Source organism: Lissotriton helveticus, chromosome 11, assembly GCF_964261635.1.
Source record: "Lissotriton helveticus chromosome 11, aLisHel1.1, whole genome shotgun sequence".
NCBI lineage: Eukaryota > Metazoa > Chordata > Amphibia > Caudata > Salamandridae > Lissotriton > Lissotriton helveticus.
In genome coordinates, this window is record NC_136072.1 from 637,422,033 (window position 1) to 637,440,631 (window position 18,599).

Genomic DNA, 18,599 nt, shown 5'->3' on the forward strand with positions numbered 1-18,599 from the left:
AATGGGGGACAACGAACAACATTGCCAAGTAAACATTGTAAAAACAGCCAGTGGAAATAAAAACACGGACCTAACAGTAACTAATCAAATAATTGAAATATCTGGAACTCCAGATAAGGAAAAGAACGGAACCTCTGAGGAGGAAAAGACACCGGAGGGTTCAACTAATAACACCAAGACAAAACTCTCACGACGTATGAAGAAAAAAATGAAAAAACAACAAAACGTCAAAAATCTTTTCAAACTCTAAGGATTATGGGTCAGTGCACGTATGTCCCAACCAAAGTAACAAATAATGCACTCCAAACAAGGGAAAGGCAATCATCAAGCACATTTTACCCGATATTTATTAAAACTCAAATACAAAATAATCCCTTGAGAAAAAATGAGCATATAGATAAGGCAACCTTAAGACCATCCATGTTGCAGGTCATATCACCCACAGGAAGTGGTAATACAATAAAGGAAATTGCACAAATAACAAATGAACAGGGTAATGACAGATCTGATCATGGGCCAGCCAAGGAAACTGAAGGAGTGGGAATTAAAAACCTAAGAATTGTGCAAACCACTTCGGGCTACGCTAAAGAGGTGATACAGCTTAAAGAAACAACATTCATTGCACCATCGTCCAGAAAAAAATCAATTCCCCTAGATGTTAGAAACAGTTTTAAAACAATCCTACAACCACAGTATAAATCAAAGGGAATACACGATATTTTAAACAAGGGGAACCTTTTACGGATCCTTCAACATATACCCGCACTGTCACACATAAAAAGTGAAGATATAATCTGTGTCCAATTTGAACCAAAGAAAGAGGATATTAACAAAGAAGACACCTTAGTTACTTGGCTAAATCAAATCACGGCAGAAGCGGTGCTTAGAGAAAAAGATACTTTTAATAACTGGGGAATTGGGGTGAGTCAATTAGAACAAGAAAAGAACCCAGCAATTCTTCAGCAGCCAGCTAACATAACAACAAAGTACAGTAAAGAGTGCTCCCAAGGGATACTCCGCGGTACACCAAAAATAAATGCAGATAAAAATTAAAATAATCTGACTAAATAGAACAAACCAAGAGTCACAAAGAACACCTCAATATTCCTGATGTCCGAGGGGGCACATTTGAATCCCAAGTGTGTGAACAAGTCTCTTCAATTGTTAAAACTGTAACATCTGAAGCATTCAGTATATCCCACAGTAATCAAAAATTGCATCCCAACTTAAAAATCATCTCGTGGAATGTGGTAGGACTACAAAAAGCACTGAAGCATGAAACTGCCTTAGAAAAAATGCAGGAAGGAGACATTGTATGTCTTCAAGAAACTTGGGCCACAGACTATGTACATCTTGAAGGCTATGCTGGTTTTCATAAACTAGCAACCAAATACAATCAGTTTGAAAGACCATCTGGGGTCATTTCGATATATGTAAGACACCAAAAACAGATGACAGTAAAAAGAGTGAAAACAGATTCTGACTCACTACAGGCACTTATTATTGAGGGTGACAGGGTCAGTAAAGACAATGTTCCTATTCTAGTTATAAATTTATATCTAAACGCACAGGGTAAGAATAAACTGGAAGCCACGAAACACATTATAATTCAAATAAAGGAAATCTTATATTCCAATGCACTTTTGGCCAAAGCAATTGTAGGAGATTTTAATCTACATCACTTGGGAATAACCCAGAGTGACAGGCTTGGTCTAACCAGCTCTGAAAGATTTTTTAACTCCTTTAAAAAAAATTATGACCTAACATCCGCGAAGGACATACAGAAAACTTTAGATTCCAAGCGCTTGAGTACGGCTACATTCAGGAACTGTTCCACAATAGATTACATATTTCTATGCGAGCTGCTAGCCCAGAAAACTGTTAACTTTGAAGTAAAAACTCACGAAACTAGTGAACACAAACTATTGCAGGTGGACTTAAATTTCGGCTTAATACAGAGGGAGCAAGCAGTTGCAGTATCACAGTCAACAGGGATAAAAGAACATTCTCTAGTTAAAAGAATAAAATGGAACAAGAACAAAGCAAAGCGACTTAACGTCTGGATAAAAAACCAAAAGAAGGGTTCGGGGACCCTACCCACTTTGGAAAATTGGACATGGTGGATCGGAAACCTAAAAGCCAAGCTGATTGACAACTTTAATGTTAGTGCATCGGGTAATAAAAAACACACCCCTTGCCTTAGACATAACAACACAAATCTTGTTACATTAATAAGCAAGCTAAAAAGGGCAAAAAGATTACACAAAATCAGAGGAACACAGGAAACAAGGGAGTGATGTAAAGACCTATCCAAGAAGAAAAGACATTTACTATGGTCACTTAAACAGGAAAAACTAGAAAAAGACTGGGTTACAATATTCAAGCTCTTAAAACCCAACAGACAGCGACAACTATGGCATTACATTGCAAACTTGGAGAAAGGCAAAGTGGATAGGCGAAACTCAGTACATGCTGACGCTTGTATAAATCACGTTGCTTCAATCTACACCGAGAAAGGAGCTATTATGGAACATGAAAACAATGATGCCCAATGGGCATTTAGTGAAGACATGGAAACGGAGACCTTAATGCGACTACTCGGCAAAGACCAAGATGTAACCACAGTCAAACATGTCATAAAAAAGATAAGAAGAGACGGGGCCATCTTTAGAGAAGATCCAGTCTATTGGGACAGAACTCTCTCTAAATTATTCATTGAATGCAGATTAAAAGCAAAAGTACCGGACTCATGGCGAGGGTCTTTAAGAAAGGGGACAACACAGACCCAAAGAATTATAGACTCATCGCTCTTTTGGATATCGAAGGGAAAGCCTATGCCAGCACCCTGCTGAAGGAATTAAACGACTGGATCAAAGAGAACAAAATCCTCCCCTACTATCAGACAGGTTTCCGTAAGGGTGGCTCCACAATTGACAACATCGTGGCTATGTCATATCTTAGCCAGCAGGCAAACTGTAAAAACAGCAAACCAGTTTTTGCTTGCTTTGTTGACTATTCAGCCGCCTTCGACGGGGTGCCCCGACATAAGCTCGGGGAAAAATTGAGCAATTGGCATATTCCAGCAGGGCTCCTCAATGCCATAATTTTTTCTCTCTATAGCCATACCTGGATCCAAGTTAAATTAGCGGACAACACTATATCAAAGAAGTGCCGGACAAATCGCGGACTAAAACAGGGATGTGTACTTGCCCCAACGCTGTTTAATATATACACTGCAGACTTGGGGAAGAAGCCTCTGAATGCTAGCCTTGTAACACCGAAAATCGGGAAAAACAAATTGCAAATTCTACAATACGCAGATGATTTAGTGGTAATGGACCACACAAAAATCGGGCTGCACAGAGATCTGGACGCCCTAAACAAGTACAATGAAACCAATGAGCTTATAATCAATGCTAAAAAAACTAAAGTAGTTGTCTTCGGCCACTTTCCCAAAAAAGTCTCACTGAAATGGCACGTGGGTATGGAGATCATCAATACCACGCGTTCGTATAATTATCTTGGATGTTGGCTAACTGAAACTGGCAAAGCAACAGTACATAGGCACAAAATGAAGGCTAGGGCTCAGGTAATAATATTTTCGATTTGTAAACAAAATGAGCTCATGCAGAGTCCAACATCAGCACCCATTAGGAAAGTATTACAAGCAAAAATTAGGGCATCTGCAGGCTATGCACAACAAGCAATCCCAGGCAAAATGGAGGCAATGTTGGACAAAGTGCAATGCCAGGCCTATAAACGTATTTTTAAACTTCCGAAACACACTCGTAACAGTCTAATTCGATTGGAGTTTGGCCTAAAGCAACAGAGTAAGGAATGCCTGGGAACACATATAAAATACTTTTATCAGGTGTTAACAGCTCCAGCCGGAAGCTTAAAAAGTATGCTCAATCCAATGTACAGAGAGACCACTAACCCGTGGCAAGGTTACAAGGAAACAGCAGTGGAAACCTCGGGGTTAGCAATCGAAAATTGGCAGGACGGATCAGTAAATTATCTGGCGATCAAAAATGCAATAAACAAACAATGCTTTTTCCTGTCACATACAAATGATCTAGCAGAATATGTATCAAGAAGAGGGCCACCCGGGTTGGCAACATCATACATTGGGCATAAGATCCAGCCCTACCTTAGCCAAGCTCTGGGAAGGAAAGCACTTAAAAACATTATATGGGCCAGACTAGTGCTCCTTCAAATTAAGGAACTAAACCCCGGATGGAAGTCCTTGAACATAAAACAAGATGCAGACTCTGCAACTATAAACACGAATCTCTGTTACACATAATTTGTTGTTGCTCTGTGATGCTTCTCCCCCGTCCGACCCATTTAAAACAAATTTGGCTACGGCTCGGGGTTCGGACTGTAAAAGAAGCGGTGGCGGCACTTTTTTCTTGCTCTTGTCCAGCAGATTTGGCTAGGTTTGGAAAATATATGGCAGAGCTGCGAAAAGCGCTTGCGGAAGAAGATGGGTCATGCAATATGCAAAGTTAACTCCACAAATAAGTAATATGTGCCCCCACTAAATCAGATGGAGAAGGTATTACACTTTTGCCAAATACTAAAAGAAACTTAGTAAAAAGGACGCATTGGCAAACCCTTGTGATGTCATTAATGGACAGAAATAAATATTCACATATCTATCGTATTTTAATTGCCTCGAGACTGTTGTATATAAATGTTTTCTTTTATAAACCACTGTTTTTTTAAACCTTTTATAACTGGCATACAAGTAGTATTGCAAATGGTTTATATACATAAAATTCATTCATTCATTCATTCATTCAGCTAGAGGAAGACCATCTGGAGGCCTCTTAATCTGGATAAAAAATCATTTCAATGCTTCCGTAGCTATTTTTCCCACTGCCACTGATGATATCTTGGGCCTTAGTCTTAAATTTCCAAATAAGTACCAGTTTTACTTGCTTAACATATACATAAGACCCAGAGAATCTTCAAAGGAATCAGCAATCTTTACCCAGCTAGAGGAAGCTCTTGATTTTATTCATCCTAAAGAGCTTGTCATACTTGGAGGTGACTTTAATTGTTGCTACCAGCCACTGCAAGGAGTAAATATGGTTACTGAAGAACAAGACCTAGCTATGGGGATCCCCTTATTGGGGCCAGAAGAAATGATGAGACCTTCTGTCTCAGCATTACAAATATATAACTTCACTATTGAAAAGGGCTACAGATTGTGTAATGGTAGAACCCCCTTAGAACCCAAATGCTCAAACACCTTCTCAAGAGGGCTATCATCTTCTCATATAGATTATATTATGATAAGTATCCGTCATTGGGACCTCTTCCAAGATTTTATGGTGGATACCAGCAGAAGACAAAGTGATCATTTACCTTTGTGTTTAGACCTTATAGTGAACGTTTTCCTGCTGCATTCACCACCTCAAATAGACAGGGATCTAGAGGTGATTCAGCCTGAGGTTTCCAATAATAGGAGGGCATTAAAATGGCCGTCTATCCTGGGTAAGATTGAACCACTTACACATGTTTACAATATCTTTGCTGACTTAGTCTCACATTTCGTAGAGCGTTCTAGTGGTCAAACTATAACTTAGACCCACCAGATGCTGATGGAGAGTATAAAGCCCCATCTAACTAAACCAGTGTCTGGGAACACGAAACGTAATACCAAGTCTGGGCAGTCTAACTTATGGTTCGATGCTCAATGTGCTCTTGCTAAGAAAAACTTAGTTAAGGCCCTGAAAACTAAAAATATAGCTCTGATCAGGCAATTGCGGGATGCATATACCAAAGTTCAGAAAGTTGCACGTAGAAGGTGGGAAGATGAAAGCCGGGAAGAATTGCTAACAGCTACTAAGAGGGGTGACCAGTTCCTGTTTTGGAAGATTATTGCAAATGGCACCAAGACGAATGTCCCGGCTCAAGATTATAATCTAGGTCCTAAGTCCTGGTACAACCACTTTGGCCACCTATATGCCTTCCCGGCCCAATCAATTGAAGCCCCTCCAGCTAGCATTGATACACTTCTGTTTTCCAACCAAACTACTCCTCTCCAATTTAGTATGGCAGATACCATAAAGGCAATAGCTGCCATAAAATCCTCTAAAACACCCGGCCCTGATAAGATCCCGAGTGATCTATTTAAACACGAGACAGATAAGTGGGCCTCTTATATCAACCTTCTCTGCAATAGGATTGCTAGTGGGCAGCCAATTCCTGACTCATGGAAAGGAGCGGAGATCGTCCCGATCTATAGGAAAGGCTCTAGGGGCGATCCCGCTAATTACAGACTCATTAGCCTGTTAGACATATTACAAAAGTTCTACGCAAAACAGATCTTAGATAGGCTAAATGAGTGGATTACAGGTAATAACGTGCTTTCCTCATGTCAAGCTGGCTTCAGGAAGAGAGTAAGCACCATAGAACAGGTCTTTAGGCTAATAATGTTAGCATGGAAATATACAAGGTTAAGACATGGACATCTTATGTGGCCTTTAATGATTTGAAGGCCGCATTTGATTCCATTCCTAGAGACCTACTATGGGCCAATCTACTTCAGCAAGGGGTCCCAAGTAACATTGTAATGCAGCTAGTTAGGCTCCACAAGAATACATATGCGAAAGTGCGATGTGGGAAAGGGGGAGAATTGACGGAAGAGATACCAGTAAAAAGGGGTGTGCGCCTAGACTGTGTCCTGGCGCCAACCCTATTTCTCTTATACTTCAATGATATGATAGAGGCCCTCAAAAAAGCGAATCACGACTCCCCGAAACTGGGAGGTGAACACATCTGTGCACTAATCTTTGCTGATGATACCATCCTGTTATCTCAAACATCTAGGGGGCTCCAAAACCTCCTAAACACATTGGATGAGTATTGCAAGCAAAAGGGGCTGGAAATAAACCTGGTAAAAACTAAGTACATGACCATCAGACCCCATAAATGTTTTAAAAATAGATTGCAGTTAAATGGAGTAACTCTGGAGCGTATTTCAAATTTTGTATATCTTGGGGTAACTATTGATTCCAAACTTTCATCGAATCCCCAGATCACGAAATCCAAATTGACTCTTATACAAAAAGCAGCTCCAATTACAAAAAAACTTGTTTCTACCACGTCCAAGGCTATTACTCCTGCACTGCAAGTCTAAAAATGTAGGGCCCAAGCAGCTGCCCTATATGGCTCGGAGTTATGTGGGAGGGGGAGGTCCTCACACCTCTAACTGTAGGGGGAAAAAAAATCATGAGGTTTACTGCCCTACCGCAAAATACACCTGTGATCCCCCTTATGTTGGATTTGGGTATCAAGCGGATTGAGCAGAGGGCTATCTGGATGTCCCTTTCGTACTGGATTAGGGTATGGACCACGGAGGAATTGCAAATATATAGACAAGCATTAAGGGAATTAATTACTCTTGACGCTTTTGTTACATTCCCATGGTTTGTCCATATCCGTAGATGGTTCTTGGATTTGGGCTTGAGCAGGTTTTGGGAACAGTCGGACTTGCTTACCCCTGAATCCAAACAGGAATGTAAAACCATCTTCTGGGATTTTATTGAGCAGAGCGTCACATTAAATTCTATTTATGGCTCGCTTATACACCAGTTTTTGAGCTTCAAAATAAGCCCATCCTTTGAACCTTCTTTGGACGAGATTGAGCCCCCACTCGCCAAAGTACTGTATCTAAAATTTAGATACAGTACGCTGCAAATTAAGACATTTACATCTAGGTGGGGGAAAAAGGATGGTGAGGAAAATGACTCCATACGCACCCAGTGTTCTTCAAGAAGAGAAGAGGATATTGCCCATGTATTATTTTTCTGTTCGCTATATGAAACCCCAAGGAAAAAATGGATAAAACCTTTAGGTAGGAACCTGTGCGTTAGGAAATATATTGAAATGTTGCGTATCCTAAAGACAGACTCTTCTAGGTTGGTTGTATTTGGAACGAGTAGATTCTTACTGGCAGCTAATTTTATTAGACTGACGCGAGGTTTAAAGTTTTAATAAGTGATGAAATATGTTAAACCTCGAAGTTACGGTTTCATATAAGGATTGTTATTTCCCATATCAGTATTCGTACATTATGGCATCAAATATCTCTGTAGCCGATTCCTATAATCTACTATTAATGATAAACCTGTATTAGGCATTTGCACTTTATGTAATTAAGATGCCGTTAATGACTCTTAAAACTAATACTTATGTTTGATATGGAATAGTAATTGTAATTTCGAATTTTAAACTTAAAATCGTTGTAACTAAGAAGTGATTCCAGGTACCGTGCACTGCAAATTTATATGTATAGGCTGCTAAAGCTATAAAATTGCACCTTAGGTACTGTAATGTTAGGCACTATGCACTTTAGGAAAAAAAACATTTTTTTCTATGTATATGCTGCTAAAATTATAATTTGCACTTCAGATACTGCTTTCCAAATGGAATGAAGGTTGTTTTTTATATCTTTTTAATGGAAATGTTTTGTTTTAACTGCTTTGATGATTTTGTGAATCGAATAAAGATGCATATATATATATATTCACTGAAAAAACCATAGGTTATAGACCATATATAGTTAGGAATTAGCATTTAAAAAACCTTATTTTACTCACACAAAACCATTGAAATTCCATATATAGTTAGTTGCACTAACTATATATCGCGCACCTGCAATCCACTGCTGATGATGTCACATATTACATCATTCATGACATGGTCAGTGACATCACTGATGACATCACTGATGACATCTCAAATGACATCACTGATGACATCACTGATGACATCTCATTTGACATCAATGACCACATCACTGATGATATCATTCATGTGACAATACAATGCATCTCCTCACATTTTAATATAACCTCTGTTTCACCCAGTGTTAAATACAGAATATAATTTTTGAAACCATTGACACACCAATACTAGTTACTACATACGCACTCACTGATTCCTACGTCTACACACACCTTCACTCATTCACCCATACTATCATTCATACATACAATCACTCATCTTTACAACACTATCATATGCACTCATACACCTATACAGACACTCACAGTCTGCCACTCATCCATGGAGTTACTCACACACCTAGTCAGTCCTGTAAAGAATCAATGACACTTCCATTTTCTTGTCTATACAGTTAAACATAGAGCACCTTACATTTTCAAACATATACTAACACATACTTACCTTGTTATACAATCATTGATACAAGTACACATTGATCTGCACAGAGTCACACACCTCCCAGCCAGCCACACACACACTCAGTCTCCCATACAAATACTTGGACAATCAATCAGTAACCCATATAGTTAATCATATAGCTACTGATCAAAACATGCAGCAGTTTACAGAACAACAGACATAATGATGCACAAATTAAGACACTTTAGTCACTAACCCATGCACTCAGTGAGACACATTTAATCACTCACTCATGCATTCAGTCATGCACCTACTAAATCCTTTGTCCAGACACTTATACTTCCACTCATTCTTCAATATGTAAGACACATTTTAACTTTACAGAAACATACAGTCACTGGATGTTGTCATCAGTGATGTCATCAGTGATGTCATTTGAGATGTCATCAGTGATGTCATCAGTGATGTCACTGACCATGTCATGAATGATGTAATATGTGACATCATCAGCAGTGGATTGCAGGTGCGCGATATATAGTTAGTGCAACTAACTATATATGGAATTTCAATGGTTTTGTGTGAGTAAAATAAGGTTTTTTAAATGCTAATTCCTAACTATATATGGTCTATAACCTATGGTTTTTTCAGTGAATTTTCAAGGTTTTGTAAATGCTAATTCCTAACTATATATGGTCTATAACCTATGGTTTTTTCAGTGAATTTCAATGGTTTTTTAATAGCAAATATCATAAGCTGTCGAATGTCAAGTACGTGGTAAGTGAAAACATTTTCGTGTTTATGCACACTGATCTGCTTTGAATGGTGCCCCCCCCCCCTCATTTCTATTAGGAGTACTCTCTCTTTGCAGATAGTGAAAGGTAGTTAACGCAGGTCTTTGCCCCCATTGTAATCCGTCGTGCCTGCTTCTCTCTCCATTTGATTCATTGTTATCCAAGTATTTACTGTTTTAGAATTAGTTCTCTTTGGTTCATTCTCTATTTACAAACAAACACAGAGTCGCAATACTCTGTTTAGTCTTTGCAGATAACGAAAAATCGTGTAAAAAAAAAGAAAAGGAATCGAGCAAAATCAGTAGGCCACTAATGGGATCTCTTTTTGACCTCGCTAAAATAGAAACATTAGGAACAACCCCTCATGACAAATACAAAACTAGTGAGATGAACTGAACTCCACACAATGATGGCTGCAAAACAGCTCGGCTCCGCCACCCACCCCGCCCAAAATAACGATAAAGAACGGCTGCCATGATTGGTTGCGGAATGACCACGACGGAGCTACGAAATGGTGCTGCTCTCATGCTAACCCCAGCTTCAGTCTGAAACATCCAGAAACACTGTAGACTACCAATTCGATCAGTTCCGGTAGCGCCCCAATGTAACCCGGTAGAGAAGAACTAGCCCTCCCCTCTTTGACTGATGGTTCTTGTTGCCTGTCCCTTCTGTTGTCATTTAACAGAACTATTTAGCCTGCTGAAAGGGGTTGTGTTCCGACCGCTGGTTGGTGGAGACATTTTGACTATATTCTGTACCTGCGTTGTCGCGTAATGCGTCATATGACGCGCCGCGTTAGCGCATCCGGAAGTCATCCGGGGCGCGCAGCGCGTAACGTAAGCATAACAAGTCATGTGACTTGTTAATAAAACTTTTCATTGGTTCATTTTACTTTTCTTATTGTAATGATGAAAGGCTTGGTCATATGACCTAAAAATTACGCTTTTCATTACTTCCGAACATTATTTTTTCTTAAATATATGTTATAATGTTCCAGGCTAATGTACTTTCCCGGAAATTTTACAACTGTCCTGCAAGTAAAATATATTCTTTTTTCGAGAAAAAGAGCGTTTCTTCGTCCCATGACGGAGCCGTTGAGCAAAAGAGGGTCGACCTGCTGTCTTAGTCGCCGATACGCCTGAATATGAGATTCTTATCGATCACTTTATGTTGCAGGAATAGAAAACACAACAGCCCTTGACCATTTATCTTTACTGCGTTCCTTCGTATTATACCTTTTACCCTTCATGTAATTGGTCTGCTTTATTTCACTTGCCTTTTAATGATTCTAAAACAGTGACTATTATTAAAAACTTTACCAATGTATATACTACTACCATGTTTTCTTTTAAAAACCTTTATTGTGAAAATTTCATTATACAAATACGAGCCTATAACCACGTGGGCCGGCCACGGAGCAAACTGTAATCGTATATGATGAATAGACATTTACACTGTAGAGGAACGTAACGGGCGGGCCATTACGTTGCAAGAACTAAGGTGTCTAACAGTTACGGAATCGGTGGACGTACATTTTATAATTAAAATACGACAGGGCCAGTTACAATAAAATTATCTAGATATACATTTGCGGGCAAGTACCATGGGTGACGTTAATTCGAACTTTCAACAGTACAGTAATCAATAACACATCAGAACTTAATATCAATAGGGATGTCGAAATATTCAATCAATTCTCGTCCCCGCCCGCCATTTGCTTCAAAACTGCATACGTATCTCGTGATTTCAAGGTTCTGCAACCAGTACACAACAAGGAGTTACGAGTCCCATTTATTCTGGCGCCATTTTGGGCGAGGACGGGCAGGTCCAGGATATAGTCAAAATGTCTCTACCAACCATCGACTATGATGATGTTCATATGCTGTATTTATTAGAGTAACACTCATCTGTCCACATGAAATTAATTTGCCACAATCTAAACATGTCATTTTAATCTTTCCAAAGTTCTTCTAAATATTTGGGACCGTTTCCCTTGCCTCTGAAGCTCTCAGTGCCACTTCTTTGATGAATGTACTAGCAGGTCAGGGGTTCTCCTCCAAATCTCTCTTTTATGCAGCACTATAATTAATTGGTGCCACCTCTCCATATGACGATGCATGGTATAGTTACCACAACTATATTTTTTTTCGGTTCCTCTGGAGAGTTCATCGTGGCAGATGAAGCGTGTAACGTACCGGGCATTTACCTTTTTTTGCATGTACAGGAAAGGAAAAAAAAATCGAGCGTCCGAGTTCTAAGGTGTCCCAGGGCCATTTTAGTGGACCAGGCCCAAATCCAAAGAACAGGCCGCCATTTTGAGAGTCCTGTTGCAGCCGCCTGTCGCTGTAGCATCAAGAGCAGCCGAAACTCAGCTGAATGGCAACTGAAACGGTAAAGGGGCGCCCCACTACAGCAGACGAGCCAGGCCCAAATCCAAAGAACAGCTATCTCACAGGCTAATGGGGCGACCCACGCCGAGTTTCAGCATTGTAGGATGACCACACAAGTACAGCAACTTGCTAGACATCACCTCGGTGCCATCCGGATCTCGGCGCCCCACTGCAGATGAAGTGCCTCTCAACTATGAAACCACCACGGTGACATCCGGATCTTGGCGCGTTGTGCTGCCTTCGGCCTATTCGCACATCGGTCCGCTACTGACGCCATCTCACAGGCTAATGGGGCGACCCACGCCGAGTTTCAGCATTGTAGGATGACCACACAAGTACAGCAACTTGCTAGACATCACCTCGGTGCCATCCGGATCTCGGCGCCCCACTGCAGATGAAGTGCCTCTCAACTATGAAACCACCACGGTGACATCCGGATCTTGGCGCGTTGTGCTGCCTTCGGCCTATTCGCACATCGGTCCGCTACTGACGCCATCTCACAGGCTAATGGGGCGACCCACGCCGAGTTTCAGCATTGTAGGATGACCACACCAGTACAGCAACTTGCTAGACATCACCTCGGTGCCATCCGGATCTCGGCGCCCCACTGCAGATGAAGTGCCTCTCAACTATGAAACCACCACGGTGACATCCGGATCTTGGCGCGTTGTGCTGCCTTCGGCCTATTCGCACATCGGTCCGCTACTGACGCCATCTCACAGGCTAATGGGGCGACCCACGCCGAGTTTCAGCATTGTAGGATGACCACACCAGTACAGCAACTTGCTAGACATCACCTCGGTGCCATCCGGATCTCGGCGCCCCACTGCAGATGAAGTGCCTCTCAACTATGAAACCACCACGGTGACATCCGGATCTTGGCGCGTTGTGCTGCCTTCGGCCTATTCGCACATCGGTCCGCTACTGACGCCATCTCACAGGCTAATGGGGTGACCCACGCCGAGTTTCAGCATTGTAGGATGACCACACCAACTTGCTAGACATCACCTCAGTGCCATCCAAATCTTGGCATCTCAACGCCTAGTGGTATCTTCCATACAAAAAATATTGTTACGCTGCCTTTGGCCCCATTCGCACATCAGTCCGCAACTTAGACATCACCTCGGTGCCATCCGGATCTTGGCATCTCAGCGCCTTGTGGTGTCAGTCAGAAAATATTGTTGTGCTGCCTTCGGCCTATTCGCACATCGGTCCGCTACTGACGCCATCTCACAGGCCAACGGGGCGCCCCACGCCGACTTTCAGCATTGTAGGATGGCCACACCAGTGCGGCAACTTGCTACACACCACCTCGGTGCCATCCGGATCTTGGCATCTCAGCGCCTTGTGGTCTCTTCTACACCGGAAATATAGTAGAAAATATTGTTGCGCTGCCTTTGGCCCCATTCACACATCAGTCCGCTACTGACACCATCTCACAGGCCAACGGGGCGCCCCACGCCGACTTTCAACATTGTAGGATGGCCACAGAAGTGCGACAACTTACTAGACACCACCTCGGTGCCATCCGGATCTTGGCGCGTTGTGCTGCCTTCGGCCTATTCGCACATCGGTCCGCTACTGACGCAAACTCACAGGCCAACGGGGCGCCCCACGCCGACTTTCAGCATTGTAGGATGGCCACACCAGTGCGGCAACTTCCTACACACCACCTCGGTGCCATCCGGATCTTGGCGCGTAGTGAAGCTGCAGCAGCTGCAAATAAGCTTCAGACAGTGTTACAACCGCTGCTCAGAACTCTCAACTATGACACCACCTCGATGCCATCCGGATCTTGGCGCGTTGTGTTGCCTTCGGCCTATTCGCACATCGGTCCGCTACTGACGCCGCCTCACGTGCCAACGTATTTTCTCCGCATTTTATACCCTATGCCGCATAACAGGTCATGTGACTTGTTTATAAAACTTTTCATTGGTTCATTTTACTTTTGGTTTCCTAATGATGGAAGGCTTGATCATATGACCTAAAAACAACACTTTTCATTGGATGAAAACTTTTTTTTCCCCCAAACGATGAAAGCCCCACCTTGTTTCTGGATGTTTCAGACTGAAGCTGGCGTCACCATGAGAGCACCACCATCTCGTAGCTCCGTCGTGGTCATTCCGCGAGCAATCATGGCAGCCGCTCCCTACCAGAAGCCTGCAGGAGTCGGGGCCCCCAAAATTTTTGATGAATTCTCAAGGCGGAGGGGACGCTTTCGAGAATGGGGTCCAAGACCTAGCAGACAAGCGTCCGATTTCCAAGGTGTCCCAGGGCCATTTCAGTGGACCAGGCCCAAAAAGGAAACAGCCTGCCACCATTTTGAGAGTCCTGTGACAGCCGCCTATCGCTGCACCGCAAGAGTGGGCGCAACTCAGCTGAATGGCGGATTTTGACACAGTGGACCAAAAGCGGACGGAATGGCAACTGAAACGGTAAAGGGGCGCCCCACTACAACAGACGAGACTCCACCTGGAGAGGCCCGTTCACGCCGCCTCCCCCGGGGCGCTCCACGCCGTTATTCGGAGCAGCATTGTAGGATACCAAAACCAGTGCGGCAACTTACTGGACATCACCTTGGTGCCATCGTTCTGCTACCTTGGAACTATTCGCACAACAGTTTGCTACTGATGACCCACCCCCCGCGACGCCCCACGCCGTTATTTGCTGGGTGGCAACTTACTAGACATCACTTTTGTGTCATCTAGATTTCGGCGCGTTCTGCTGCCTTGGAACTATTCGCACAACAGTTTGCTACTGATCACCCACCCCCCGCGACGCCCCACGCCGGAAATCTGGACGTTGTGCTGCGTTGGGACTATTCGCACAGCCGACCGCTACTTCGTTGTTTTTCTCTAAAAATGTTTATATGTTATTACTATTTTTGTTTTCTTGTATATATTTATAAATTATTAAAGTTTTATAATCTTACTACTTTGTCGGAGTGCTATATATTTTTAATGTGACACATAATTGTAAAAACTTTGATGTACAAAGAGTCATCCCTGGAATCTTCCGCTTCACGCTCGGTCCCCTCCCCAATCACAATACAGGATGGTTTTCAGATAATAGCAACGCTTCTGCTGTGACGGATCTCATCGAGTGTGGGCCTTGATCTACTATAACTCCTTTGAAGACGGGTGATTCTTTACAGCTGTGGCTATAAACTACATCTGCAGGGCTAGCTGATAGCCTAAGACCGGCCTGGACAATCGGACACAGAGGAAAAGGAGTGTCAGAGGGTGCGGTAGTGAATAGGGCGAAAGGGAGGTGTCGGGCGGGCACAGGGTGTGATTCTCAGGGAAGAACAGCGCAGATGGGGGGAGGTTTATTACCCATGCATAAAACAGAGAGCGGGGGTGACCACTGCCTGGGGGAGATGCTTGCGAGGGTGGGGAGCCATGCTAAGGATCGACAGCGTGCACAGAGTGGATCTGGTCAAGGCATCTAAAATGGCTGCCGTGCACGACAAAAGTGTGGCATTTGAAAAAAGACAAGATGGCGCACACAATGTTTTTCAACAATTCCTGATTTCCTTCGAATCGAACGTTAACAGACGTTGGGGCATATTACCAAAGTTAAGCGATATTTATCCCTAACGATGCATTGCAAAGATTTTTTTACCGTCAGAAATTATCGCAGATAAACCTTGCTATTATCAAGGTTTATCGCAAATACGATAAAAAACGAGCGCAATGCATTAATATCGCTGAAAACTCCGCGATATTCATGCATTACCGAGCTAATGCTCTTAGCCATGTTATCCACCTCCCATTGGATAACATGGCTAAGAACTGCTCAGGGCAGCTGTTACTTTTTGGAGATATTCGCGCTTATCTCGAATATTTCCAAAAGTTGATAATAGGAGATAGCGATGTTAGCGACTGTTTCCAGTCGCTAACATCTTGGCATGCCCACTTTGCATGTCATTAGTGATAAATATCACTCACATGCAAAGTGGGGCCCAAGATGGTCGCTATCTCCTACTAGCCGTCGCTAACTGGTGCTAGCAACAGCTACGTAATACAGATATAATTTTATCTCCGCGAAGCGGAGCGCTGTTACAGATATATATCTTGTTTTTGAACGTTAATTTCTCAAAATGCACTGAAGCACATATATTGAGACCTAGCAAAGGCACATCGGGCTACCAGTCCCTAATATTTTACCAAGTTTCGTGCAAATCCATTCAGCCGTTCGATTATTATTATTATTTATTTTTTTTGCCCCGCGGGGCCCTTTTAAAACCTCCACATCAAACCTAGGGGATCAGCGAGGATCTACTATGCCCCCTTATGGTCATTTGCCCCTTCGCTTTGGCCTCCTCTTGTCTCTCGATCCTACCGAGAGACAAGATGGCGGCCGCTACGGACTGTTTGGAATGTTTACAGACACCGGAGAGCCAATCAGCTTCGCTTCGCAAAGCTCCGTAACGCGAAAAGTACGCGAAGCGGTCCGCTGTTACAGATATATATCTTTTTTTGAACGTTAATTTCTCAAAATCCACTGAAGCACATATATTGAGACCTAGCAAAGGCACATCGGGCTACCAGTCCCTACAATTTTGCCAAGTTTCGTGCAAATCCATTCAGCCGTAAGATTATTATTATAATTTTTTTTTTTTGCCCCGCGGGGCCCTTTTAAAACCTCCACATCAAACCTAGGGGGTCAGCGAGGATCTACTATTCCCCCTTATGGTCATTTGCCCCTTCGCTTTGGCCTCCTCTTGTCTCTCGATCCTACCGAGAGACAAGATGGCGGCCGCTACGGACTTTTTGGAATGTTGACAGACGCCAGAGAACCAATCAGCTTCGCTTCACAAAGCTCCGTTGCGCGAAAAGTCCGCGAACCAGTGCGCTAACTGGTCCGCTGTTACAGATATATATCTTTTTTTAAACGTTAATTTCTCAAAATCCACTGGAGCACATATATTGAGACCTACAAAAGGCACATCGGGCTACCAGTCCCTACAATTTTGCCAAGTTTCGTGCAAATCCATTCAGCCGTTCGGGCTAAAAGTGAGGCCAACCGCCCTATGGAAAACTCAATGTTAAAAACACGTTTTGGGACCCCCCTTTTTTCTCGGCCCCCACTGGACGAACCCCCCCCCAAATTTTCAAGGGCTGCTCAGAAACCAAATGTGCCATTTTCCTGAAAATTTCAGCCAATTCCGTCCACAAACGCCAAAGTTATTAGACATAGAATTTTCAAAAAACCCATAGAGAAAAAATCCTAACTATATATATCTACTGGCGACCGCCAGTAGGTAATATATTTATATATATATATATATATATATATATATATATTCTCAAGAAAGAACGAACCCAGCCGGGCTCCTGTCCACAGCCCAGCAGCTCGAATTCACCACAGCACAAACGGAATCCAGACATGTTTTCTTCAAAGTTGAGGTATTTTATTCCATTACAACACCATTAGTGCAAACAAAGAGGACGGTCAACGCGTTTATATTTGTATTTATAAAGATATGTATATTATATATATGTTTATATATGTATGTATATATATACAGATACATATATATAAATATTACCTACTGGTGGTCCCAGTAGGTATATATAGTTAGGACCTAGTTACCATAGGAAATTCCCAACATTCTATTGGGAATAACTTTGGTGCCGATTGAGGGATCTGCCTGTAATTTTCCTTAAATTTGCCTCGCTGCACTCCGCTCCTTCCCTGAAAGTGTCAGTGGGATTCGTCAAGCGAGGGCCGAGAAAAAAGGGGGGTCCCAAAACGTGTTTTCCCCATGTTAATTTCCGTAGGGACATTCTGACAAGGCTACAGCTCGAACGGCTGAATGGAATTACACCATATTTGGCAAAATGGTAGGGACTGGTATGCAGCAGTGCCTTTTGTATGTTTGGTGTAAATCCCTCCAGTAGTTCTTGAGAAAATTGAATTTGAAATTTTTCAAATGGCATTTTCTATGGGACCTTTAGACACGGCTACAGCCTGAACGGCTGAACGGAATTACACCAAACTTGGCAAAATGGTAGGGACAGGTATGCAGTAGTGCCTTTTCTATATTTGGTGAAAATCCCTCCAGTAGTTGTTGAGAATTTGAAATTGAGCCAATTATATATCTATATGTGTTCAACATTCTATTGGGAATAGATTTGGCGCCGATTGAGGAATCTGTGTGTAATTTTCCAGAATTATGGCCAGCTCCAATCCTTCCCTGAAAGTTTCGGGGGGATCCGTCAAGCGGGGGCCGAAAGGGGGGTCCCAGAACGTG